Raw genomic sequence first — 27,838 nt, 5'->3', positions numbered from 1 at the left:
CCCTCCTTCCTCCTTTGATCTTGCAAAGTTTATTCCAAACATGGCAACAGTGACTACATCATTAAGACTATTATTGGACCAAGATGTTCAGTTTTACTGGATGCCAGTAAATGAAACAGCATTCAGCAAGTTATAACACCTGTGCCGAAGTATTGCTCTGCGAAAGACTCTGTCACTGAGTCAGTAGCCGATGCCAGGTTTAGATGTTGGATCGCTGCAGGACAGGTGACCCATTACATACGCTTCCATAGCGCCACACAGAAAAAAATATATACTCCAAATACAAAAAAGGAAATGCTTGCAGTACATCTATGAAAAAACATTGGAAGCAATTTCCAGACAACTTTTTTTATTAAGCTCCTCTTTCAGGAATCCAAGGAAGGTACTATAGAAAGTCACCCAGAAGTGTTTTGAAGTTCAGGCAAAGGGTTACCCAGTAGTGTAGCGCCCACGGGGCAGGGAGGGCATCTTGCACCGGGCGCGTGGTGGTGCGGGGGCCTGGTGTTCCAGGGGTGGGGCGTTCCGGAGCGGGGGCACGGCAGGGGTGCAGGGTACACACATGCCCCGATCACAGCTCCCCTTCACGATGGCTCGGGGGCTACCTATTAGTAAGTAGTACTCTGTCAAAGATATAAATGGTACAAGAAGAGAAAAAAATTCTGAGAAAGTTGATGTTATTCATGATGTCATATTTGCCAGTTTTGGAAATGAAACGGAAAGAGTATCAGACAGCTACAGTAGATTATGACCTAGATGGCCCAGGCTAACCCGATCCGGTCAGATGTCAGAAGCGGCTGTCAGGTTTGGATTTACAGTTATCCCTTCCACATCACGACTTTCCCCATCACAGTTTTGATATATCGCCGGTTGGTATAAGAAATTAAATGGGATTTTTGGAGTTTTGCGGGAGCTGCGGATGACACGTGAAGGTCAGACAGTGGGGAAAAAGTTTAGAAACTCAGAAATGCCTAAAATATATGAATAGGATTGTATAATATCAACATATTTTATTTTTTAACGCCATAAATATACACAATTTCTTTTTAAAAGTTAAAAGAAAAAGAAAAAATCACACTTATTCTTTGGTATGAAGGGGGGGATTTTACCCAGATTTGCAGATCATGGGGGGCGCCAGGCCCCAACCCCAGGGATGAGGAAGGGATCTCTGTATATAGGAGTCTCAAAGTGCTTAACAAACTCCTTCCCTTCCTTTCCTTACAACAGACATCTTTTGAAATAGGTGGGGCTGAGAGAGTTCTAAGAGAACTGTGACTAGCCCAATGTCACCCAGTAGGCTTTGACTGGAGGAGTGGGGAAGCAAACCTGGTTTACCAGATTAAAGTCTGCCACTTTTAACCATTGCACCACACTGGCTTTCCCGGTGATGAAAGTTCAATGGGTAAGTAGTGCTGATTGGTACTGCAGGAAGGGATTAAGCTTACTGGATACAGTGGTGTAGCGCCAACGGGACAGGAGGGTGCAATGCCCCGGGCACGTGCCTGTGCAGGGGCATGGTCGGGGCGTGGAAGGGACTTTCCAGGGCATTCTGGGGGAGCTCTGGGGTGAGGTGGGGGTGCGGCTGGGGCGTGGGGCGCACGCGTGCCCCGGGTGCGGTTCCCCCTTGTTTCGCCCCTGACTTGATAGCCTCATCGTTTAAAGTGATCTAATTATACCACTGCGAGACCTAATACTGCGATGGTTGCATATCCCAGATGACTCTATCTGGGAACTGAGGTCTGCTAAAGACGATTTGAAAAGCTGTTTGTTGCTCACATTGAAGACTTGGCACAGCGATGTTCCAGATGTCAATATTTTAGCATTAAAAACAAAAAAAAACCCATCAACATGGAAACCTGCAAGAAACAACTTGGCAAGATTTGACACACACACACACACACACACACACACACAACCCAACTCGTATTTGATTCAAACTGAGGATGCAGCTGTTTCCAGGACTATCAGCAGAAGTTAAAGAAAAAATGAAATTTTTGGCCAGTGATGGACGAAACCATGGAGAAGGCAGATGTGGTGAGATCATATATGGACATGCCTGAGCCGCAGGGCAGAACAAATGAAAAGCTTGCTGGGGGAAAAAAATGCCAGGAAGCAATAGAGGAATTTTTGGACCCTGAGATGCCTGCTATCCACATCTCTCCCCTCAAGGTGCAAGATGGAGAGAGGAGGAGGAGAGTGTAAAGAAGAAGCAGGAAGGAAGGAAGTCCCTGTGAGTAGCAACCTGCACTTCAAAGGGCATCAGAGTGGTGAAAGCAAGGATGGTCAGTGTTCCTGCCTCTCTATCTCTCTGACTCTCTTGCAGTCTCCTCTGGCCATTTCCGCACAAGTCACTGAAAATGGTTGCAAAACATTTGGCTTGCAGGAGCAGCAGTGGCGTAGTAGGTTAAGAGCTCATGTATCTAATCTGGAGGAACCGGGTTTGATTCCCAGCTCTGCCACCTGAGCTGTGGAGGTTTATCTGGGGAATTCAGATTAGCCTGTACACTCCCACACACACCAGCTGGGTGATCTTGGGCTAGTCACAGCTTCTCAGACCTCTCTCAGCCCCACCTACCTCACAGGGTGTTTGTTGTGAGGGGGGAAGGGCAAGGAGATTGTAATCCCCTTTGAGTCTCCTGCAGGAGAGAAAGGGGGGATATAAATCCAAACTCTTCTCTTCTTCTTCTATTTGTTTGCATTCATCCCCTTGAAAATGCTTCTCTGTTGCCATTTTGTGATTCTCCCATTTTTTTTAATGTCTCCATGGATTTGTAGCTTCGAAGCCTCAAAGATTCAAGCTTGATTTTTTCGAGGGTTGTGACTTCATAGCGTTCATGATATCACCCCCCATTTTTTTTAAATGACAGAAATAAACAGATGAGACTACAGAGCACGCTCAGCAAATGGAATTAAAAAGGAAGTCCAGGGACCGCAGAGCAGGAGGAAACATCTTAAAGACTTCCGCTGAGCAAGTGAAAACATTTTGAAAATTTCATAAAAATAATCACTAAAATTCACATGAAGTGTTTTGAGGCTGGAAATTGTGCTAAAAGAGCAGCAGTGGCATAGGAGGTTAAGAGCTTGTGTATCTAATCTGGAGGAACCGGGTTTGATTCCCAGCTCTGCTGCCTGAGCTGTGGAGGCTTATCTGGGGAATTCAAATGAGCCTGTACACTCCCACCCAGGCCAGCTGGGTGACCTTGGGCTAGTCACAGCTTCTCAGAGCTCTCTCAGCCCCACCTACCTCACAGGGTGTTTGTTGTGAGGGGGGAAGGGCAAAGAGATTGTAAACCCCTTTGAGTCTCCCGCAGGAGAGAAAGGGGGATATAAATCCAAACTCCTCCTCCTCCTCCTCCTCCTCCTCCTCCTCCTCCTCCTCTTCCTCCTCCTCCTCCTCCTCTTCTTCTTCTTCTTCTTCTTCTTCTTCTTCTTCTTCTTCTTCTTCTTCTTCTTCTTCTTCTAAAAACTATGTGAAACTCCTCAGAGGAAACATTTTATTTCCTCTCTCAAAATGTTTTATTTTGATTGTAGAAAAGGGGTCTTTGTCATTGAGGCAAGAGACAGCGCACAGTCCCTCAGTTCTAACAGTTTGCTCACTGTTCATCACACCTTTTGAGTTCATTTGACTTGGATGAGCATGAGTAAAACTCCAGCTATTTGGAAGGGATGCTCAAGTATCCTGCTTCACCCGTCCTTTTTGTCGTGAAGTAGATGCTCCAGCAGTCACCTAGTGCTGGGGATCAATGGTCATTGGTCCATGGCCACAGAAAACAAAGAATTGGGGCACTTTCCTTTTGCAACTGCTGATGAGAGGACAAAATGAGCCATATTGGTAGGGCCAACAAGGGTTATTTTTCACCCCTATCGTTTAGGGCTGCTTTTCATGAAGAATAGGAAGATACTTTTTCATGACCCAAAATATTGGGTAATTTTATTCACTGTCTGGCTCATTCCGCACATACAGAATAATGCACTTTCAAACTGCTTTCAGTGCTCTTTGAAGCTGTGCGGAATGGCAAAATCCACTTGCAAACAGTTGTGAAAGTGGTTTGAAAACGCATTATTTTGCGTGTGCGGAAGGGGCCTCTGACTTCAAAAAGCCCCAGCACTTTTCTTTGAGGGTGGCAATTTCAAAGCAAGATGGCAGATGTATTAAATAAATATTCCCATGTTCTCATGCTGCTCATTATTGAAAAAGCCATGGAGGAAGTCTCTGAGGCTCCTTCCGCACGTGCAGAACAATGCACTTTCAATCCACTTTCACAAATGTTTGCAAGTGGATTTTGCTATTCCGCACAATAAAATCCAGCTGCAAAGTGCATTGGAAGTGGATTGAAAGTGCATTATTCCGCATGTGTGGAAGGGGCCTGAATCTGAACATAGTGTACAGGAGTTGTTGGACAAACCTAAAGGGAACATCCCTATAGAGGATTATGGATCCAAACTTGAAAGTATCGAGGCAGACATTTAAAAATTTAGGCGGTTTCCGCACAGCCAGGGGAGAGACCCTGCATCGGCATTAATCATGCCTGTGCAGGCTCTGGGGCCGTTCGCACAAACGGCCCCATGGAATGCGCAGCTGTGGGAGCAAGCTCCGCACAGCCGCGTATTCCCCTCCCCTCCCCGGCCCCAAACGCCTCCTTACCTTCTGCTGGCAAGCCAGCATTTGCTCATATAATTACGCTCTGAGGAGGGAAGGGGACACGGCCCCATGGCCACAGTGATGGCTGAAGCACTGGAGACCAGGGGGCGTGTCCCCTTCCCTCCTCAGAGCGATGATAGAGCAACGCGGCTGCCAGCAGAAGGTAAGGAGGTGTTTGGGGCCGGGGAGGGGAGGGGAGGGGAAAACACCAGCTTCCACACGCTGCCGTTCGCATGGCAGCAGATGGAAGCCGGCGTTTGCAGGAAAACTCGCTCCCCAAGTGAGTTTTGAATACACCGTTTTGGCGGGCACAGAGTTCTGCTGCACCGATTTGGCAGCAGCACCTGTGTAAAGGGTCCCCACCAAAACGGTGTTTAACAGGGCTGAAGCCGTTGCTTTCAGTCCATACAGAAACCGCCTTAATGACAAACGCAAGGAAGCTAAAAAAAATAAGTTTACATGAGATGTAGCAGATTATACTAAAGGTTTTTTCAACAGTTGGATTGTGAGGGGGAATAGGAAGTCAGGTGGAAGAAAAGAGGAGCACGGAAAGAGCAATTGGAAGGGGATTCCGGTGCCATGGACTTTGGGAGTATGTCCTCTTCCATGAGTTCTTCCATGGAGGAATTTGAATCATGAACTTACTCAGGGCAGAAGAAAGGAAAAATAGACAAGCCTCCCAACAACAGAATGTTCAAGGGTGCCCCAAATCAGGGGTAGGACAGAAAACCTAATTCTTAATATTTCTTCAAAAATTTTGACAGAAGCCCAGACTCACACTTTAAATTTGGGGATCCTATATGGTGTTCCCACTTGGTTGAATGCAGTGGATGATTCTTTGAATATGGTTCAATCAACATTTTTACATAAAATCATGGGCCTTCCAAATTGCGTATGTTATGAGGCTCTCTGCTTAGAACTGGGCCAAAATTCATTGGTCTACAGGGCTTGGTCGAGGGCCTTTAAATTTTGGCTGCACTTGCATTATACACATAATAAGCACTCTCTGGTTCACCTAATACTATCAGATACCCAGAGTAATTCATGGTTCTCACTGAGAGAGAGGAAGATCGAATCAATTGGTATACCCCTTGACTCCCTTCTACCTTTAAACTTTGTTCCAGAATAGCTATGAAATTGATTAAAACAAAAAAACTGTTGGTTGAGAGAGAATGGAACTATTTAACTCTGGCGCAGGAAAACTTGTTCACCTTTACATCTATCAACGTCCCCTTACAACATAACAGAGATGGCTCTCCCATCTGTATCATCTGAGAAAGCCAAGTCCCAGATCAGAGAAGAGTTTTTTTTCCACTTTCGCTGCGCTTCAATGTTTTCCCTTCTGCCATGCTCTGCAGGGTAGATATAACAATCCTAGAAATGTGCATTTAAAGGGTGTGTTCTGTATGTGAGTTGCAAATCCATTAGAAACATTGACTCACCAATGATTCCGTTGTCCTAAATGCGGCGAATGATATTAGAGTCAAAATACTCTAGGATTTGCTTAAAACTATGATTACCTAAGCTTGAGCTGGATGAACTAAGCAGACTAGTGTTCTTATTAAATAATTCTGATGCTACATTCTGTAAAATGGCTGCGAACTTTCTGCTGGAAATATCCCATAAGCAACAGTATGTATGAATCAACTTCATTTGTTATATGTTGCAAGCTTGTATTTTGATGCGATTTAGATGTGATTTTATACTGTTTATGCCAAATAAAGGCTAAATGAATGAATGAAATTTGGGGATCGTATTACAAACACAATGCCTTTCAAACATGCATTGACCTTTTAAAACTCTCTAGACAGATCAAGCTGAGAACTTTTTTTGAAGGGAAAAAAAAAACCCCAGGCAAGTCCTATTACAGAATGTTTTTCAGACCTCAATTCAAATTTACTCACACGCTTGCCATCTCCACTGATGTAGTCTTAAAGGAAATTCAATTAGCAGAATCCAATCAAAAACAAGTGAGAAGGAATTTGCCTTATAATACAATTAAGACCCTGGAAGCTTTGGCTACGGATGAGTCTCTCACTAGTAAACTATCAGATAAAGGAGGGGTGATTATGGATGCCACGGACTATTTGAATGAGGTTAAAATGATCAGACGCAGAATTTTACAAACCAATGGGGAAAAACCCAACTGCAAAAGTGAAAATGGTGGTGAATGACAGCAACGTGATGGGTTTCCTAGATGATTCTATGGCTAAATGCCTAATTAATGGCTTCCACAGAATTCCCAAATTCTACTGTCTCCCAAAAATTCATAAACCTGTACATCGTTCACCAGGTAGAGCAATTGTTTCAGATATTGGATCCATTTTGGAACCCATTGCACCATATCCAGATTCATGTGTGCATCTATTCATGAAGGTAAGACACACTTACATCAGGCTTGGTCAATACCCTAGAAATTCAGTAAAATTCGGATTTGGATTTATTTGGGCATAAAATTATCTATATGCACGAATAAGACAAATAACATATTCGGATATATCCAAATATTCCCATCCAAAGAGACTTTCCAACTTCTGAAGAGAAGGCTGTTTGATCAGGAACATTAGATCCTACTCAAAAAGGCTTCCAGGACTTGTTCTCCTTTAGCTCTAGGTATCACCTACATTGGTAATAAGGGGGCTCAATACCTGCACCAGATAACCGTGCCCAGGCTCCGTAGAGCAATGATGTTGGCCCATTGCAATGCCCTTCCATTAGCCGTATCAACAGGGAGATTCACTAAAACCCCTTACCGCCAAAGGCTATGCATACGCAACGGGAATTGTAGACCATATTTTACTTTATTGTCCACTTTACACAGGGCCCAGAGTCAAATACTTGTCACCTCTGCTACTCAAAAAAGAGTATGCATCTGACTTGCAAAAGATTACCTTTCTGTTGGACAGCCCCAGTAGTGATGCAAATGATCCATTCACCAAATGTTTGGACTTGTATATAAAACAGCGCTTTAGGAGCAAATCCTGAACATCAGCCTTCTCTACCTGTACATTTATTTTAGTTTCCCTCTGCTTGGTTAAGTGGATCTGTGTATATAATGTTGTTATGCCAATAAAGGTTCTTTGTTGTTTGTTTGTTGTTTGTTTGTCCAAATATTCAGTTATACCAAACAAATTCAGGTCTATCTGATTTGGGGGGGGGGGTATTTTTGGTGTTTTTCACGTTTGTGCCTGCAGGGGGCGCGTTTTTAATGCTAGTGGCCACTCTGGCATTTTATCCCATTGAAGTCCTTTCTCTCTCCAAACCCTGTGCTCCTCAGCCTTCACCCCCAAAATCTCCAAGCATTTCCCAGTCCGGAGATGACTATCACACCTTTGGAGCTGCCACTCCTCAATGCGAAACTGGCCTCATATTCTGAATCAGTTGTGATTTTAGGAGCATTCCTTCCTTCCTTCCTTCCTTCCTTCCTGGAAGTTGGCAAATATAAATCCAGCACAAGTGGTCACAAGAAGTTCTAGTGATCCTGTGCCCGCAGCAGTAATTTCTGATCTACAGCAGACATTTCTGACCTCAGAATACCTTTACTTGGAAGAAGAATCTACAATAAACGAGCCACTACCAATTATGGTGCTTACCTGTTTCAAAAAGCTTACAGGTGCAAATTCAACCACAGTTTGTTTTTTGTAACCATCCAATCTTTACTGTGGACCTTCCCAAAACTTTGAAACAAAACAGGTTTGGAGGAGCTTGGAGAAAAGTCAAGGAAACCCCCAGAAGAGCACCAACACCCCAAGTTGCTGAGTGGAAGCAGGAAAGCCCTCTATTGACAACACTATTGTACAAAGTAGGAAACCACCTGGCCTACACTAGACTAAAAGGGCAAACGTTTAAAAAAAAACAATTTCAGCTGTCTTGATTGTTTTTTCCATTTTAGCAACAGGGCCAATCTCCCTGTTTTACTATCGGCCGTTCATTGCTTACCTCGGGTACCAAACACAGATTTCAGCATTTTGGGTCACAAGTTTTATATTCAGACCAAATTACCGTGCACATTTTACCACATATGGAAACAGATGCTGTTTAGTAAGTGCATTTCCTTATTCACCAAGAGGGGGTAGAAAGAAAGCGTTTTACAGACCCAGAGGGCAAAAATTGCCATCTTGCATTTCCTGTCTGTTCCGTTGTTGTTTTTTTAAATATCACCTGAAATCCATTAACCAAATTATTTTATAGTGCCAAAACCTCAGTAGCATATAAAAGTGCATTATAAAGCTTGTTAGGGTCCCCCCCTCCCCCCCGGCTGCCTTTTTTGCATGATTAATGCATGATTTCAATCACTCGGGTGAAAAACCTCTGTTCTTTGTGGTCAGAGCCACGGATCTCGGCACACACAAAACAGCTTCCCTGCCACAAGACTCAATTAATGAAGGCCAAGTGAGGTGCAAAGAATGAAAGGTATTTAAAAGATAGATCCAGATCTGCATCTGGCATCAATTGGCTCAACTGGATTGAAAGCACGTCAAGCCGTTGGAAAGAGGCATTGCTTTACGCCTTTAGTTCTTGCCAGTTGGTGTTTATGCAGCGGGAGCTGTGATATGTGACAAAAAAATTTTTGCACACAGACAACCAAAATTATACACATAGAAAAAAATATATGAGGGACTTCTCTCACATGATGCCATTTTCTCCGGGCCTCTTCCTAGTACACTCTTCCTCGCATCTGTCAATCAGACACTGCTATCGACTTGAGATGCTTGAACGTCTGCCAGTTCGGCTAACATCCTGTTTGCCAGATGAACACTGGGAACTGTTTTATATTGCATAAGACTCTTGGTTCGTCAAGGCCCGTTATCGACTGCTCTGACTGGCAGCTATTCCCCAGGGGTCCCAAGCAGAGGTCTTTCACACCACCTCCTGCCAGATCGTTTTAAACGGAGATGGCGAGCATTGAACCTGGCGCCTCCTTCATGCCAAGCAGATACTCTACCACTGAGCCACAGCCATGCTCCCGAATGAAGCTGCAAACGAAGACCTAATTTTTTAGACCATCCGTTTGATAATTCATCTATTTGTGGGTGTTTGGCCGGTCGTTCCACTGTATTTCTAGCACAGGGGTCAGCAACCCACGGCTCCGGAGCCACATGCAGCTCTTTCGTCCTCATACTGTGGCTCCTCAGTGGTGACTCCAACAACGGTAAGTTGCATTTGGGATGTGGCGAGCACGCCTCCTTCCTTCCTTCCTTCCTTCCTTCCTTCCTTCCTTCCTTCCTTCCTTCCTTCCTTCCTTCCTTCCTTCCTTCCTTCCTTCCTTCCTTCCTTCCTTCCTTCCTTCCTTCCTTCCTTCCTTCCTTCCCTCCTCCCTCCCTCCCTCCCTCCCTTCCTCCGGCGTCCTTTCCCCTCCTTCCCTTGTCTGGCACCTGGGAAGGAGAGGAAAGGATGCCGGAGGGAGGAAGGAAGGAAGGAAGGAAGGAAGGAAGGAAGGAAGGAAGGAAGGAAGGAAGGAAGGAAGGAAGGAAGGAGGCGCGCTCGCTGCGTCCCAAGTGCAACTTGCTGTCGTTGGCGTCACCACCGCTGTCTATCCAGCCCGCTTGGCTAAAGGCAGGGCTGGGGGCGGGACTTGGGGAGGCAGGGCCAAATGGCTCTTTGAGTTCTAAAGGCTGCCGACCCCTGTTCTAGCACAACCCCTCTTTGGGGTGAATAAATAGTGTAGCGTTTGCAAAGAAGCTGGTTTGTTTGCGTGATTTATTCTGAGCACCGTGCAGAACAGGATTCTTCCCCGCAGGCACCAGGCTAGAAATCTATTCCACTGAAATAAACTAACTCCTTAAAAATCGGTGAGCGCAAACAGGATGCATATTGGGAGCCCTCAACCATAATGGAGCCATCTGTGTCGATTCCCCTGACTCTTAAATGCCATAATAATTTATTTCACAGTTGGGTATCTTCGATTTCACGACACCCTTTTTCACAACAGCCTACACCAGTTCCCCAATGAACACCAAAGGGACTGTCTTAGAAAATCATAGTCCTTCTACATTATATTGTGGCAACAGCTGAGAGCTCCCATCAAGTAATGCTGATTTACACCCGCTGGAAATGTGTTCAGTAGAGTTGTACCCGATGATGTTAGAATTATGATTTCATTCATTTTATCCTCCAGGAGACAGGCAGGGGATAGCGTCTTTCAAATCTATAAACGTTGAATAAATGAGGAAGCTGTTGGTAGGGAAACAAATGCCGTAGCACCCCAGTCTAATTTAATGTGGAGATTTTAGCTCGGGGTAACCAAAACTTCCTCTCTGCCTCTTTTTCAGAGTAGAGAAATAAAGATTAATGTTTTGTGGTGGGGTTTTTTTTTCCTGTCCAAAAAGTCCGTGGCAATGCAAGACTTGAATAGGAATTCTGGCAGGAGTAGAAGCCCGGGACATAAAAGAACCGGCTGCTAATTAAAAACCTTAAAATCATATCCCAATGCCTTTAAACGCGAGTGATCTCTGTCTAATCGCATAATACTTTCCTTTGTCCTCCGGGTCAGGCAGTCACTGAGATGCCGCATCCAGGAAGCGCATTTCATTAGACTAAATAAAGCTCCAATCATGTGTAAAATGTCCAAGTTGAATAGGCAGCCATCATATCATTCATCAGCCGCTGCGCATTTAATGGGTGTAATTTCTTCCTCATATTTCGGTGTTTATTGTTTCATTTTCGGCATCGGAATCCAGGCACCTTATCAAAATTGCTTGTTGTCAAGGCTGGGCTTGAGTAAATAAGGCAGCCCAGGGGTGGACACGCTAATATATTTCCTCCAGACTGTCAAGGAATGGTGGAAATCGATTGAACTTAGTCTGACATTAAAATAAAAGCATTTGGGTTTTAGTGTGGAGGGGGCAACGCTTGCTGGGAACTGTGTTGTGTTATGAAACATGGTTCGAACTCAGCTATTTATCAGAAGCTAACTGTGTAGCCTTATATTCCCTTTTTAGGCTGGCTGTTTCAGAGAATTGTTTGTGCACGGGTGTCGAACTCATTTGTTCTGAAGGACGGGAATGGCATAAATGTGATTTGGTCGGGCCGGGTCTGGGGGCACGGGGTGGCTGCCTCTCGCCAGACCAGATTGGCATGGGGGGGGGGGCTTGCCAGGACAGATCAAGAGAAGGATGGGATGTGTGCTTGGACTGGCCAGACTTCAGCGGACTCCCCAGGCCAGATTGGGAGTGAGAGGAGATTCTCTCAACTGGCTCACGGGCCTGATAAGCAGAGGTGGGATGCAGCCTATTCGGTAGAACAGGTTACTAAAATTTTCCTCAGTTCAGAGAACCGGTTATTAATGATTGACTCCACTAGGGACAAAGGTGTAATCTCTGTCCCTGGTACAACAAATCTCATCAAGTGGGGGATGCAAAATCTCCCCCTAGGGCCCCCTGTAGCTCCCTATGGCACCCCCCCCCCACGTGTGTATGAACTGTATGAAATAATACAATATATAGTGATTCTAATTTTTTTGTTCATTGGCATAAAGGTTGGGAAAGTATTATAGGTAAAGATTTTTCATTTTCTTTTTCCCCCTTGAAATTTATATTGGAAAGAGAGGAGTTTAAACTACTCTTTTAGATTAAGGATTTTGGATCTCTCCCTCTGTTAGTTTTCTTTCAAGTGGAATAGATAAAGTAGTTATAGGAATCTGAAGGGGAAGTAGAAAGCAGGGAGGGAACTGGCATATGAAGGAGCATTCTATCATGTAAATCCCCATCTGCAATCTAAAATAATACAGTTTACCACTTCAGTGGTAAAACTAGGCCATTGGAGTTTTTATTCCCAAGTGAGGATGCCCTGGAACACAGATTCTAAAGAAACACACACTTGTTTTAAATCACTCCCCTGAAGGGGTCCCCCCCCCCCTAATTTTACAGAGTTTAAAAATGTCTCAGGTTCTCAGATGATATGAAACATCTAAAACTCTGGTAAGGATAAACATTTCCCCATATTGTTGATGCTCTCCTTTCTTTTCATTTTTGCTGTTTGTAAGAGTTGTGCAGGAAGAACCCAACTTATGAAATATATGCAGGGCGGAGCCCTTCCCTGGAAAGAAAAATTCCCAGAGGCCTGACTTCAAGGCTAATAAAAATGCTTTACTGTGCCTATTGTTGATCCTGCTAACCAGACAGCAAGCCCCTTGGGCATAGTTAGACCCGTAAATTTAAGCCTGCGTATCCAGTGTCTCACAATTCTCCGGTTAAGGATCAGGTTCTTAGCAATCAAAAACCAGCCCTTGTGCTTCCTTCAGATTCCTGGTCTCTCTTAATTCACTGCAAGGCACATATCTCTGCACTGCAAATGGATCAGTCAACAGAAAGGCCCGGGTAGGGGAGACACACTCTTTGGAGTGGACTCAGTGATGGGATTCAAGCTATTCGCACCTATTCGGTAGAACTGGTAGCTAATTTTTCTGTCTAGTTCAGAGAATGGTTGTAATCCCACCCATGAGTCCTTTCGGAACCGGTTGTTAAATTATTTGAATCCTACCACTGAGTGGACTGGTTACTCTTTTGGTTGGATTTCGTTTTCAACCGGCTTCTCTTTGCTGCATCTCTCCCTCCCTTTTTATTGTTTGCAGAGTTTAGTTCAAAAGTATCTGTCTGGGGAATATACTCTTCATGCATCTGATGAAGTGAGTTCAGACTTACTAAAGTTTACCCTAAAATACATCCTGTTAGTCTTTAAGGGGTGCCTTGAGGCTCACCATCACCTTTCCTGGAACCTACCTGGTGCTGTTGGAACATGGGTAGGGCCAGGTGAGGCTTTTCCCAGGGCAAGGCTTCTGATTGGCCATTGGAGATTTGTTTGGCTGTGCAGATTTTAAAAAAATAATTGCCTTGGTAGCAGTTCCAACTACAAGTAGAGAAGAAGAAGAGTTTGGATTTATACCCCATCTTTCTGTCCTTTAAGGAGACTCAAGGCAGCTTACATACTCCTTCTTTCATCAACATACATTGTGAGGCAGGTGGGGCTGAGAGAGGTCTAAGAGAACTGTGAATGGACCAAGGTCACCCAGCAGGCTTCATGTGTAGGAGTTAGAAAACCAATCCTGTTCACAGATAAGAGTCCACTGCTCCTAGGGAGGAGTGGGAACCTGGTTCTCGAGATCAGGGCCCATTGCTTTTACCCACTACACCACGCTGGCTCTCTTCTATGTGGCTGAAGGTAAGACATGGCAACCATGTTGTGGCTGGCTCTGCCTCCCAAGGCAGCCATTTTGGGGTAGCTTTTCTTGTGGCTGTGCATGCCCAAAGCTACCTGCAGTATCAAAAAGGTCGAGGAGCCCAGTGGTGGGATCCAAAAATTTTAGTAACAGGTTCCCATGGTGGTGGGATTCAAAATGTGGTGTAGCGCCAATGGGGCTGGGCGTGGCACAGCGGGGGCGTGGCTGGGCATTCCGGGGGCAGGGCATTCCTGGGTGGGGCTGTGGCAAGGACGCAGCCACTGCGCCGGTCCTTGGGTGGGAAACTAATGCACGCAGACACAGGCTGCCACGCACGCCGGTGCACCTCCTGCTAGACTGCTTCAAGTTCTGTGCGCTACTGCTGAGAGGAGAGGCGTAACTAAGGCAAAAATCATGTGGCAAAATCACCCATTAATAACCCCCTCTCGGCACACACAAATAATTAGTAACCTACTCTCGGGAACCTGTGAGAACCTGCTGGATCCCACCTCTGGAGGAGCCCCTTTTTAATATGCCACAAGACTCCAGTTTAATTTTGCTGTTCCTAACTAGCACAGCAAACCATCTGGAATGATTAAGAACATCAGGCGTTCATAAAATAGATCTCTTGCTCTTATCCCTGCATCCCTTTTTGCGGGAGATTGGCGCTCACAAATTAGAACGGTTGTGTCAAGTTACCTGAACTAGCCAGTTCACTGTCCGCTTCAAAAAGGGGAGAATTCTAGCCAGTATTAATTTTCCAGACAGAAGAAAGGGGGCTTGAAGCAATGCCTCCTAAGGTTTTATTTAAAAAATAGAAGAATAAAGGACAAGCATGGATGGAAAATAGAAGAATAAAGCAAGCATGGATGGAAAAATGAAAGCCGCCTTCCTTGAGCAGTCATAGGATCTCTCTCCGAAGGCATGAGGGTAGACTTTTCCATCTACCAGTGCTGTACCTGGGTTAAACTGCCCTCGGGAGCATGACCGCCCCCACCCCATTAACAGGAGCCAGGGAGCCAGCAGGGAGGGCGGGGATCAGACTGGAGCTGTGGCAGCAGGCCAGCTTTTGGGCCACACGCCGCCGAGCCCCACCCCCTGGCTTCCCTGCAGGCCGGGGTTTGCCCTCCAGCAGCAGGAGCTGGCCTGCAGGGAGGCCAGGGGGGCAGCAGTGTGCACCCAGGGACATAAGATACCCCCATGTTTCCATTAGAATAGAATAGAATAGAATAGAATAGAATAGAATAGAATAGAATAGAATAGAATAGAATAGAATAGAATCTTTATTGGCCAAGTGTGATTGGACACACAAGGAATTTGTCTCCGGTGCATATGCTCTCAGTGTACATAAAAGAAAATACATTTGTCAAGAATCATAAGGTACAGCACTTAATGATTGTCATATAGGTCTAGTAAGCAATCAGGAAACAATCAATAGTAATAAAAACATAAAATGTAAAATCATAAAATAAAATGAAATGTCAGCACAGGCTATAGTCATACAGTCATAATTGGGAGGAGATGGGTAATAGGAATGATGAAAAAAGTAGTGCAGTAATTATATAATAAAATATATAATAAAATAGTTCTGACATTATCGAGGAATTATTTGTTTAACAGAGTGATTTAGCATCTCAGGAAAAAAGCTGTTCTTATGTCTAGTTGTCTTGGTGTGCAGTGCTCTGCTAGCCGCACGTTTAGAGTGGAGTAAGAAGTTAGGAAACAGTTTATGTCCAGGATCTGAGGGGTCAGTAAATATTTTCACAGCCCTTTTTTGACCCGTGCAGTATACAGGTCCTCAATGGAAGGCAGGTTAGCAGCAATTGTTTTTTTTCTGCAGTTCTGATTATTCTCTGAAGTCTGTGTCGATCTTGTTGGAGTTTGCAGAACCAAACCACACAGTTATAGAGGTGCAGATAACAGACTCCAATGATTCCTCTGTGAGTGAACTGTATCAGCAGCTCCTTGGGCAGTTTGAGCTTCCTGAGTTGGCTTATGAAAAGAACATTCTTTGTTGTGCTTTTTGATGACATTTTTGATATTAGGTGTCCATTTTAGGTCATGAGATATGATGGAGCCTAGAAATTTAAAGGTCTCTACTGTTGATACTGTGTTGTCTAGTATTGTGAGAGGAGGTAGGATGGGAGGGGTTCTCCTGAAATCTACCACCATTTCTACGGTTTTAAGTGTGTTCAGTTCTAGATTGTTCCAGTGGCACCACGAGGCTAGTTGTTCAACCTCCCGTCTGTATGCGGTTTCATCGTTGTCTCGAATGAGACCAATCACTGTTGTATCATCTGCAAATTTCAGTATTTTAACAGATGGATCATTTGAGATGCAGTCATTGGTATACAGAGAGAAGAGAGAAGAATAGTGAAGAATAGAGAAGAGAGAAGAATAGTAGAAGAGAGAAGAATAGTATACAGAGAAGAATAGTGGTATGCAACTGCCTGCCATCTACACCACAGGTGTCAAACTTGCGGCCCTCCAGATGTTATGGACTACAGTTCCCATCATCACTGCTGCTAGTGTTTTAATTATTGTTTTAATTGAAACTATTTGCTATATTCAAATGTTGATTGTTTTGTAAACCGCCCTGAGCCCTTCGGGGGTATGGCGGTCTATTAAATTTAATAAATCATCATCATCATCATCATCCCCTGCCAGCATGATGCTGGCAGGGGATGATGGGAACTGTAGTCCATAACATCTGGAGGGCCACGAGTTTGACACCTATGATCTACACAATACAGCCCAGACTAATTACAGTGGCTCTCCATGTTCCAAAACAACCTTCCATATTTAGGGAAACAAACTCCACTGGACGGAAGTCAGTAGCAGGTTGACACTACAAGTATGGAAAACCTGACCCCAAGAAGGCATAGGAAGCTGACTCCAAGAAGACAAGCAAAGTAGAGCGAAATTCATAGGCCGACTGGTTCACAGGTCGGGTTGCCGACTTCCAAGCTGATAATCTCCCGTGACTTCCAGATGGCAGAGATTGCTTCCCCTGCAGAAAATGGCTGCTTTGAAGGGCGGAGTCTATGGCATGGTACGCTGCTGAGGTACCTCCCCTCACGAAACCCCGCCCTCTCCAAGTCACCAATCTGAAACCTTCAATAATTTCCCAAACCGGAGCTAGTTTATCAGGGGAGCTGAATAAGGGTGCCAGATGCACAGTTCTTAACTCATGAGGCCTGTTTGTGGCCTGAAAAAATGGCTACCATGGCAGTGCTTGCCCTGGAAAGCTGTTCCTCTCTATTAGGGGGCCTTTGATGACTGAGTGTAATTTGGTAAAGGGGGGGGGTTACATTCAGAACAAAGAGGGTTCCTCTCCCATTTGCAGGAGTTCTTGCTGTGTCACAGAAAAAGCTTGTAAAACAGCCAGTGTGGTGTAGTGGTTAGAGCAGGTTGAAATCTCCACTCTGTCATGGAAGCTTGCTGGGTGACCTTGGGCTGGTGACATACTCTCAGGCTAACCTACCACACAGGGCTGTTGTGAAGATAACACGGAGGAGAGGAGAATGATTTAAGCCGACTTGAGTCCTCATTGGGCAGAAAGGCAGGGTATAAATGAAGGAAATAAATAAGGCTTCACAGAGGTATATGTATGTGCTTTCTGCTGATTTCCTTTCAGGCTATTTCTGCCTCCAATGTTTTTCTCTGAGGAAAACCCTCAGGAACAACATTTTAGGGAACTCTGGATGCAGGGAGAAAGGAGAGACGCGCATTCTCCATCCCACCTATCATAGACTCTAAGGCTGATTCCGCATGGGCCAAAAACAGCAATATGAAAACGGTGTGAAAATGGTGTAAATGGGTTTAAAACGGTGTAAAAGGGTTTATACGGTTTTCACACCGTTTTTACACCGCTGTTTTTGGCCCATGCAGAATCAGCCTAAGAATAAATGAAATACAGTAAGTTGTAGAATATCATTAAAACGGTTTATTTTTCTTTGAGGGGAGCGTAAATATAATGAAGACAAACGTAGCCTGTGTGAATGACAGCGATCAAAGAAATGGACTGAAGAAATTGTGTGCGATTGGGTGAGAGCAGGTGGAGGGAATCCCCTCCCGCAAAAACGCAGCAGTGGGAAAAAAAGCAAAACTAAATGAGGGAAAGGATCAGAAAACAGAGACAATTTGGATTTATCCCTCAAATTTATTCATATTTCCATTGCTGTCTAAAATCTGCATTGGTTAAAGCCAGCAGGCAGGTCAGACGAGTCAGAATAATTATTTCTGAAAGGAAACGGGAACAATGGGCATGGAACAAGCATAACAGCGGGGGGCTCGATGCTCTTTGACATGACGTTCGTCATGAAGCCATCTCTGTGCTTCTGAAATATGGCTGCTGCAGCCAGTATCTGTGGAAGTGAAAATCTGTTTCCGAGATCACTGAGAGGCCTGTTTACTTTTGATTGAAGAAGAAGAAGAAGAAGAGGAGGAGGAGGAGGCGGAGGAGGAGGAGGAGGAGGAGTTTGGATTTATATCCCCCCTTTCTCTCCTGCAGGAGACTCAAAGGGGCTTACAATCTCCTTGCCCTTCCCCCAGTAGCGTAACTAGGAAAACTGGAGCCCTGGGCAAAACCTGAGTTTGATGGGCCCCCAGGCACGTGCCCAATGCAACGCGCACATCCCCCCTGTAGCTACGCCCAGTGGCGTATCTAGGCAAACTGGAGTTTGGTGCCCCTCATGGGCAGCCACCCTCCCCCACTGAGACCAAGCAATGATTTTTACAGCAGGTTGTTTCAAAGTCACCATCACATTATAGAACATGCCCCAACTCACAAATCTGAGCACAGCAATAAGCCATGCCACACAGCAGAAATAATTTTTTGAAAACATTTTCAAAATGCTTTCAAAATGTTTTATTACTGCTATGAAAACATTTTATGGTGTTGTATCCAGTACCCCCAATTGGGGGAAGCAGCAACACTTTCAATGTTTCAAAGGAGAATCTGGGCTCCCTAGTTTAAACAAGTGATGCTGGAATCCACCCCCAAACAGCATCATTGTCAATGGTGTTTAAACTAGGGAGCCAGATTCTACTTTTAAATCCACCTTAAAGGGAGAATCTTGGGTTCCCAGTTTAAACAACATTGGAAGTGATGCTATTTTGGGGTTGATTCTCCCCCACCCTGAAACAGCATCACTTGCAATGTTTAAACTGAGGACCTCAGATTCTCCCTTTAAATCCATGTCAAAGGCGGGGGGATTTAAAAGGAAAATCTGGGGAAATTTGGAAGGTGCCTGCTGTCAGGGGAGGGAAATTGAAGACATCAGAAAATTATAGATTCACATATGAAAACTGCAGGGATATGAGAGCGTGTTTGTAAACTGAAGCCTGTACTCAGGAACGATCCTTCCCTCTTCAACATCCAAAACAGACATTGTGTCAAAAGAGCCAACCTACACCATAGACCACCTAATCTGAGAAACCTCTGAGACAACATTGGGACCCACAACAAAGATTCTCCATCTGCTCCCTATCTACGACACAAAGAGGCAAGCTGGCTCACATATGGATATCTGTCCCATTCAGCATATGGGCCTATGCATATTCAGTTGCTAGCATTGGTATGAAGAGACGCTAAATTAGCAAAACTGTATGTTTCTGTCATGTCTGGGGAGTGGTGAACGAGCCCTCGAGACTGAAAGAAAAAATTTGCATATTCGCTGCCATTCCCACACACCTAAAATAGCCCCACTGTTGCATGCTGGTTTGTTTGTTTTGCAGTGAAGAGGTACAAAGAATGATACAATTAAGAAAACATTAATGTTTGGAGGGAATGCCATCTGCCTCCTGGCGGAATCTGATAAAAGAAGCTGCTAGTTATGGCTGTCAAGATGGCTGCTGGAATTGTTATAGCTGGCGTAATGCTTTTCCCTTTCTCTATGACCCATTTATGAGTAACCTCAGTAAAGGCAGCAGTGGTGTAGGAGGTTAAGAGCTCGTGTATCTAATCTAGAGGAACTGAGTTTGATTCCCAGCTCTGCCGCCTGATCTGTGGAGGCTTATCTGGGGAATTCAGATTAGCCTGTACACTCCCACACATGCCAGCTGGGTGACCTTGGGCTAGTCACAGCTTCTCGGAGCTCTCTCAGCCCCACCTACCTCACAGGGTGTTTGTTGTGAGGGGGGAAGGGCAAGGAGATTGTAAGCCCCCTTTGAGTCTCCTGCAGGAGAGAAAGGGGGGATATAAATCCAAACTCCTCCTCCTCCTCCTCCTCCTCCTCCTCTTCTTCTTCTTCTTCTTCTTCTTCTTCTTCTTCTTCTTCTTCTTCTTCTATAGCATGCGTTATAATATAAAAGGGGATCCTTTCAATAAAACAGTTGTTTTCTCTTAAACTTGAGAAGTGTGGCGTGATTGTGTGGTGGGGGGTGGGGTGGGATATGATTTGTCCATCTCACAAGTGGGAGGGCTGTGTGTGAGACACATTAGCACGTGTCCGTGTGGAGTTCATTTGCGGTTGCCTTGAAATGTCTCAGGGTTTTGGATTTGGCGTTTTTAGTATTAGTAGCCAGGTTTTGTTGATTTTCAGACTCTTTTTCTTGAAACAGTTCCAGTGTTTGTGGATTTCAGTGGCTTCTCTGTGTAGACTTACATAGTATGTGTCAGAGTTGTCAAGAATTTCTGTGTCTTCAATTGGACTTCACCTAGACACATGCAAACAAGCCTCACACACACACACACACACCCAACCCAGGTGTGTGGCAAAACATATATCCAACCACATAATCACTCCACATTGTGCCACAGAGAGAAACACTGTGATGTGCTCTGAAGATGCCAGCCATAGATGTGGGGAAAAACATTGGGAGCAAAAACTATCAGACCACAGCCACACAGCCCGGAAAACCCACGGCAACCAAATGAATGGAGTTTATTTGCACGTAAAACAGCGTAATGCTGGACAGTTAATCAGCTAACGGTTTCCGATAAGTGCGATGGCACAACAGTCCCTCTAATAGACCTAGCTATGCAGGCCTATTTTCTCACTTGCCACTTAGGCCAAAACTTCCACAAAGCTTAACTTACCCGCTTGCCATCCAGGTTCAACTGGAAATTGGCAAACCCACCACTCAACTTTTTTCACAGTCAGCTGTGAACAAGGGTGGAATCTAGAGCGGGCCCGAGTGACAGATTGCAGAATTGTTGACTCTGCCCATATTTCTCATCTTTGCTTTGCGCCTGTGGCACATTGTATTAGAGTGCCTGACGGGACATTAAGAATAGTGGCCACATATCGGTGGGGCCTTCTTAAGGTAATTCAGGTTCTTTCGGTTAAATCTGTCATTCTCCCCCACATCCCTAATTCTCACTTTAGAGTCATTAATACCAGCCTGTTATCCCAAGCTATAGACTCTATGATTGATTATACTGAATCAGATAAAGTAGTTACGCTTTTAAATTGTCAGGATTTTCATTGTTGCCTTACAGTGGCAAAGTTTTTGTCAGAAGTTTGTAAACTGAATGTATGACAAACACGAAGTTTTTTACTATTCACTTTTTAACTGGAACTGTATTTTTATACTATCGTGTATACTATCGTGTATATATTTTTATACTATCGTATATGCCAATAAAGGCTTATTGAATTGAATAGAGTCATTAATTAAAATACAGCCAAAAAGACTTCAGTGCATTCATAATCATTCTGCATTGTGTGAAACCCTGCCGCCCCCCACGCCCCCCCGGATGCTTGAAACAGGGATATGTGGAAGGAAATGATAATACACCAGCCGTGTGGATATGCATTCTTTAAAAAGCTACGCTCTCTGCCTCTTTCCAACCCATGGGGACATGTGGAAAAATAATGATGAATGAGCGACGTGTAGTAGTTATAAGTGTTGGACTAAAACCTGGGAGAGCCGAGTTCGAATCCTCACTCTTGCCCAGGTAAGCTCACTGGCCCTCGAGTTCCTCAGGTGATCCATTTTGGGAGCCTGACATTGGCTGCATTCCTCCCAAGTTCATTTCACTGGCGTTTAAGAGGTGAAGAGGTAGCTGATTAAGAGGGCTTAAACAACCATAGCCAAAGAAAGGCGCATCTCATTAACACCAAAGTCCATCAGCTTCAAAAGGCAAACGTCAGCCTAAATTTCAGTAAATCAGTCTGTCTGTAATGAGAGGCTAAGTTCGAAGGATGAGCATCGTCATTTAGCTTTGTGAAAAGGTTTTTTTTTCTGTTTGTTTAATGGGTGGCTTTATTAAAAAAAGAAAAGAAAAAAACCAGGAACTGTGCCACCGTCCATGTTTCCTGGCTGTCATTATTTTTTCCATGTAAGTGCTTCCTAGAAGTACTGCTGATGCGGTGTTTTGCATTCATGAGGAAGATTTGAGACAGTAGCTTTCGAAGGGGAATTTCGGATACTTTTAAAGGGCAGTGAGTGGCCAGTTATTGCTGACAACCATGTCTTTTTTAATTACTAGTTTTTTTTTCAACTCAGCAACTATTTGTGTTGACAGTACTTAGTAAATGTCAGGATAGATGCAAAATGCATGTCCCTTTTAATGAAAACTCCCATCCTTCCCCCATTCAAAAAACTTCTTCTTGGGTGAGCGACTTTTGAGTGCAGCATGGAAGGAAGGGTGAACAATGTGCACACTCCTTTCCGCTGTGGGATGTATGTGGTCTCTCACAAACACATCTGCACACACTCACAGAGGCGTAGCTACAAGGGGACCAGGGGGCACGCGTTGCACCGGGCGCGCGCCTGGGGGGACAGCAAAAATTTTAGGGTTTTTTTGTATTTTTAGTGTTTTTCAGTTTTTGGCCTGCAGGGGGCACAGTTTTTAGGCTAGCAGCAACAAAATTTCAGGGAGTTTTCGGGAGACTCTCCTGATGATACCACCCAAGTTAGGTGAGGTTTGGTTCAGGGGGTCCAAAGTTATGGACTCCCAAAGGGGGTGCCCCATCCCCCATTGTTTCCAATGGGAGCTAATAGGAGATGGGGGCTACAGCTTTGAGAGTCCATAACTTTGGACCCCCTGAACCAAACTCCACCAAACCTGGGTGGTATCATCAGGATAGTCTCCTAAAGATACCCTGAAAGTTTGGTGCTGCTAGCTTAACAATTGCACCCCTGACAGCAGGCACCCTCCAAATTTCCCCAGATTCTCCTTTTAAATCCACCCCCTTTGGTAGGAATTTAAAGGGAGAATCTGAGGTCCCCAGTTTAAAAAATGAAGGTGATGCTGTTTCAGGGTGTTTTAACTGGGGTCCCTAGATTCTCCCTTTAAGGTGGATTTAAAAGGAGAATCTGGCTCCCTAGTTTAAACACCATTGAAAGTGATGCTGTTTGGGGGTGGATTCCAGCATCACAGCGGCCATCCATGGTGGGTGGGGGGCGCAAAACTCAGATTTTGCACCAGGCTGCATTTTCCCTAGTTATGCCTCTGCCTGGAGGGGAGGGCAGAAGGGACTGCTGCCAGTGGGGGGAGGGCGGGCGGGCAGGTTGAACAATGGGGAGTCTGCCATCCCTGGAGAGTCTGCCATCCCTGGCCTCGGAGAGCTGCTTTTATAAGTACTGAGGAAGGGGGCGGGGGCTTGGGAGGCATGGCCATGCCCTCAAAGGTGTGGCGTGTCCACGCCCCGAACCCCCCCCCCATAAAAAATCTATACCTACGTCACTGCTTCTATCCCTCTTTGGACTGCGACATGGATGTGAATGGAGTCTATCTCAATGAATGGTGAGCTTTATCTTTTTGCAATTTACTTGCTTGGAGTTTGTTTACTATATGCAATACCACACCTGTACAACTGTACAACTTTGCCGCATTAACTAATAGATATCCCCAATACAGCATGGTGTACGGCACGGTGTAGTGGTAAAGAGCACTGGCCCCTAAGAACATAAGAACATAAGAACAAGCCAGCTGGATCAGACCAGAGTCCATCTAGTCCAGCTCTCTGCTACTCGCAGTGGCCCACCAGGTGCCTTGGGGAGCTCACATGCAGGATGTGAAAGCAATGGCCTTCTGCGGCTGTTGCTCCCGAGCACCTGGACTGTTAAGGCATTTGCCATCTCAGATCAAAGAGGATCAAGATTGGTAGCCATAAATCGACTTCTCCTCCATAAATCTGTCCAAGCCCCTTTTAAAGCTATCCAGGTTAGTGGCCATCACCACCTCCTGTGGCAGCATATTCCAAACACCAATCACATGTTGCGTGAAGAAGTGTTTCCTTTTATTGGTCCTAATTCTTCCCCCCAGCATTTTCAATGTATGCCCCCTGGTTCTAGTATTGTGGGAAAGAGAGAAAAATTTCTCTCTGTCCACATTTTCTACCCCATGCATAATTTTATAGACTTCAATCATATCCCCCCTCAAACGTCTCCTCTCCAAACTAAAGAGCCCCAAACACTGCAGCCTCTCCTCATAAGGAAGGTGCTCTAATCCTCCAATGATCCTTGTTGCCCTTCTCTGCACTTTTTCTATCTCTTCGATTTCCTTTTTGAGATGTGGCGACCAGAACTGAACACAGTATTCCAAGTGTGGTCGCACCACGGCTTTATATAAGGGCATGACAATCCTTGCAGTTTTATTATCAACTCCTTTCCTAATTATCCCCAGCATAGAGTTTGCCTTTTTCACAGCTGCCATGCATTGAGTTGACATTCCCGTGGAACCATCAACTAAGACGCCCAAATCCCTTTCCTGGTCTGTGACTGATAGCACTGACCCCTGTAGCGTGCATGTGAAGTTTGGATTTTTTGCTCCTATGTGCATCACTTTGCATTTTGCTACATTGCCTGTTTGCTTTTGATTTAAGGCTGGGGACCAAACTTTGGGAGGCTCATTTTGTAATGAGTCAGGCCTGGGTTCCTTGGACTGTTACTTGACAGACCTGTGGCGGAACTGGTGAGAGGGATTGTTCTTACAAAGCACTGTCTCTACCTGGCTCTCCTGGCTTTGCAGGCCAAAGATGGATGCCGTGGCCTGAGTTTTGCCTTGGTACCTTTAGATTGACTTCTCCTCCATAAATCTGTCCAAGCCCTTTTTAAAGCTATCCAGGTTAGTGGCCATCACCACCTCCTGTGGCAGCATATTCCAAACACCAATCACATGTTGTGTGAAGAAGTGTTTTTTTTTATTAGTCCTAATTCTCCCCTCCCCAGCATTTTCAATGGATGCCCCCTGGTTCTAGTATTGTGAGAAAGAGAGAAAAAGTTCTCTCTGTCAACATTTTCTACCCCAGGCATAATTTTATAGACTTCAATCATATCCCCCCTCAGACTCCTCCTCTCCAAACTAAAGAGTCCCAAACGCTGCAGCCTCTCCTCATAAGGAAGGTGCTCCTAATCAGGTTTGATTCCCTACTCTTCCACATAAGCAGCAGACTCTAATCTGGCGAACTGGATTTGTTTCCCCACTCCTCCACATGTAGACTGTGGGGTGACCTCGCGCTAGTCACAGTCCTTTGGAACTCTCATAGCCCCGTCTACTTCACAAAGTGTCTGTTGTGGGAAAAAGGAAGGGAATGAGTTTGTAAGCTATTCTGAGACTCCTCACAAGAGAAAAAGCCCCCCAAACTCTTCTTCTTCTACAGGACTTCTTCCGACTCAAGGCCTCCATGGCAGCAAAAGAAACATTTTGTTTCTCCTCTGAATTCTGCCACAGTCCACAAGGTCCCAGCAATGGTGGGTTGACCTCCAGCTGCTCTTCCAGGCGAGCTTGCAATTCAGCACAAGCCAACAGCAGGGGCTAAACAAGGCTGTTGCCAGAGGCCGGCCAAAACCCAAACCAAGGCTCAAGTGGCCACGGCCAACATCTACATTCCAGTGTCAAGAATCGTCATCGTGTAGCTGCCTTGTTTGCCTCCCGGGCACCCACATCCGCCGTTCTTCAGCCAAAGCGACTGCAGGCCATTATGTTTGACTTCGATTACGACTGAGAAATGGGATCCTTGTAACTTTCTCCCTCAAACCACTGTCACTGTGTCGTTTTGAAAGGCAAAAGTTTGCTGGAGCCAGAACAGTCTGTGAGTTACTTGGAAACAGAGTTTTCTTTTCTGATTTTTAGATTTTATTTCAGTGCACAATGTAAACATAGACATATGCATAGAAGATACTTTCATATTCTTATAGTTTCTAAGGAGCTTACTATCTGAATTTACATGTAAAAAAATTACATTACTCTGTCTTTTCAGTATATCTTCATCTCCAGTTAACATATCCTAAACAATAAACGGCTAAGGAATCGGATGTCATGGTGACAAACCCTCCACCAAAGAAGGAGCAGGACTCACAATGTGAGTCCTACTCCTCTATTGGTTAGTGACATGCAATAGCCTCTTGGCTGCACAGTACTGCTGCTCTGTGGACCCCCAGAAGCTCTCCTGCCTCCCTTCCACCCAGAGGTGGGATCCTGCAGGTTCTCACCAGTTCCCGAGAGTGGGTTACTAATTATTTGTGTGTGCTGAGAGGGGGTTACTAATTGGGTCTGCTTTTCCGTTAGAAATTCCATAAGGTCCAAAAATCATAAAGCCCTGTTGTTTCCTATGTGGCTGGTTAGCGAAGGTAGAAAACGGGATAATTCTCCCTGTTGGGCTGTTTTAAAAACATGTTTTAGAAATATGGTAAAGTTCCTTGTTTAAGGATAGTATCCTTCTTTTGATTTCCAGAAACAATATTGAGTATTTGAAAGTATTAAGTATTTGACAGGCAGTCAATTAGAGGGGAAGTAGTTGTTTCTCTTGGCAGTAGACGATAGGACTTGCTATAATGAGTTTAAATTATGGACAGAAAGATACCAGCTGGAAATTAGGAACTTTTTTTACAGTAAGAGTTTTTTACAGCAACAAAGAAATTATTAATGCCCCGCCCCTGGAATGCCCGGCCATGCCCCCGTCGTGCCCCGCCCAGCCCCATTGGCGCTACGCCACTGTTTGAATCCCACCGCCATGGGAACCTGTTACTAAAATTTTTGGATCCCACCACTGCTTCCACCCCTAGCCTGGACCTGCAGAGCAGCTGATCCAAAGGCCTGGCAAAGTCCTCCTGCCACTCCACCCCGACCCCAGCCTGGGACCCTGAAACAGCTGATCTGCAGGCCTGGCAAAGCCCTACTGCATCCACCCCAACCCAGCAAGCCCCAGAATCCCTCCCTCCACCGCCAACATCCACCTGGCCCTTGAAACACTGGCTCCACGGGTTCTGCAAAGCTTTTCCACCTTCTCCTACCCCTAACACTCAGCATATTTGGTCATTGACCATAAATAAAGACGTGTTAATGGAACAGGTTCTTTGTTTTCAGATTGAAACCACAGTCCTCAGCACACTGTTCCAGAAAGGGATACATTTTAAACTGTGATTGTATTTTGAAAGGGGGACGGAAGGGCCGTGGCTCAATGGTAGAGCTCTGCTTGGTATGCATAAGGGGCCAGATTTAGTCGCCAGCATCTCCAGTAGGCGGTGATGATGTGCAGGACCTCTGGACCCTGGAGAGCTGCTGCCAATCAGAGTAGACAATACTGACCTTGGTGGAACAAGAGGGCTCTGATTCAGGATAAGGCAGCTTCATGTGTATATGTGACACACGCAAAGTTAGCCATTGTAACCCAGCACCTACAAATGTCACCTTGAGTTTTCTGAGTCCCCTTTCCCCAAGTTGAGAGCCAGCATCGTATAGTAGTGAAGAGCAGGTGGATTCTAATCTGGAGAATTGGGTTTGATTCCCTACTCCTCCACCTGAGTGGCAGAGGCTTATCTGGTGAGCCAGATGTGTTTCCGCACTCCTACATTCCTGCTGGGTGACCTTGGGCTAGTCACACTTCATTCAGGACTCTCTCAGCCCCACCTGCCTCACAAGGTGTCTGTTGTGGGGAGAGGAAGGGGAAGGAGTTCATAAGCCACCTTGAGTCTCCTTCCAGAAGAGAAAGGTGGGGAATTCAAACTCTTCTTGTTCTTCTTGTTCTTGTTCTTGTTCTTGTTCTTGTTCTTGTTCTTGTTCTTCTTGTTCTTGTTCTTGTTCTTGTTCTTGTTCTTCTTCTTCTTCTTCTTCTTCTTCTTCTTCTTCTTCTTCTTCTTCTTCTTCT

This window comes from Sphaerodactylus townsendi, linkage group LG01 (assembly GCF_021028975.2).
Source record: "Sphaerodactylus townsendi isolate TG3544 linkage group LG01, MPM_Stown_v2.3, whole genome shotgun sequence".
Taxonomy (NCBI): Eukaryota; Metazoa; Chordata; class Lepidosauria; order Squamata; family Sphaerodactylidae; genus Sphaerodactylus; species Sphaerodactylus townsendi.
This window is presented reverse-complemented; position numbering follows the sequence as displayed.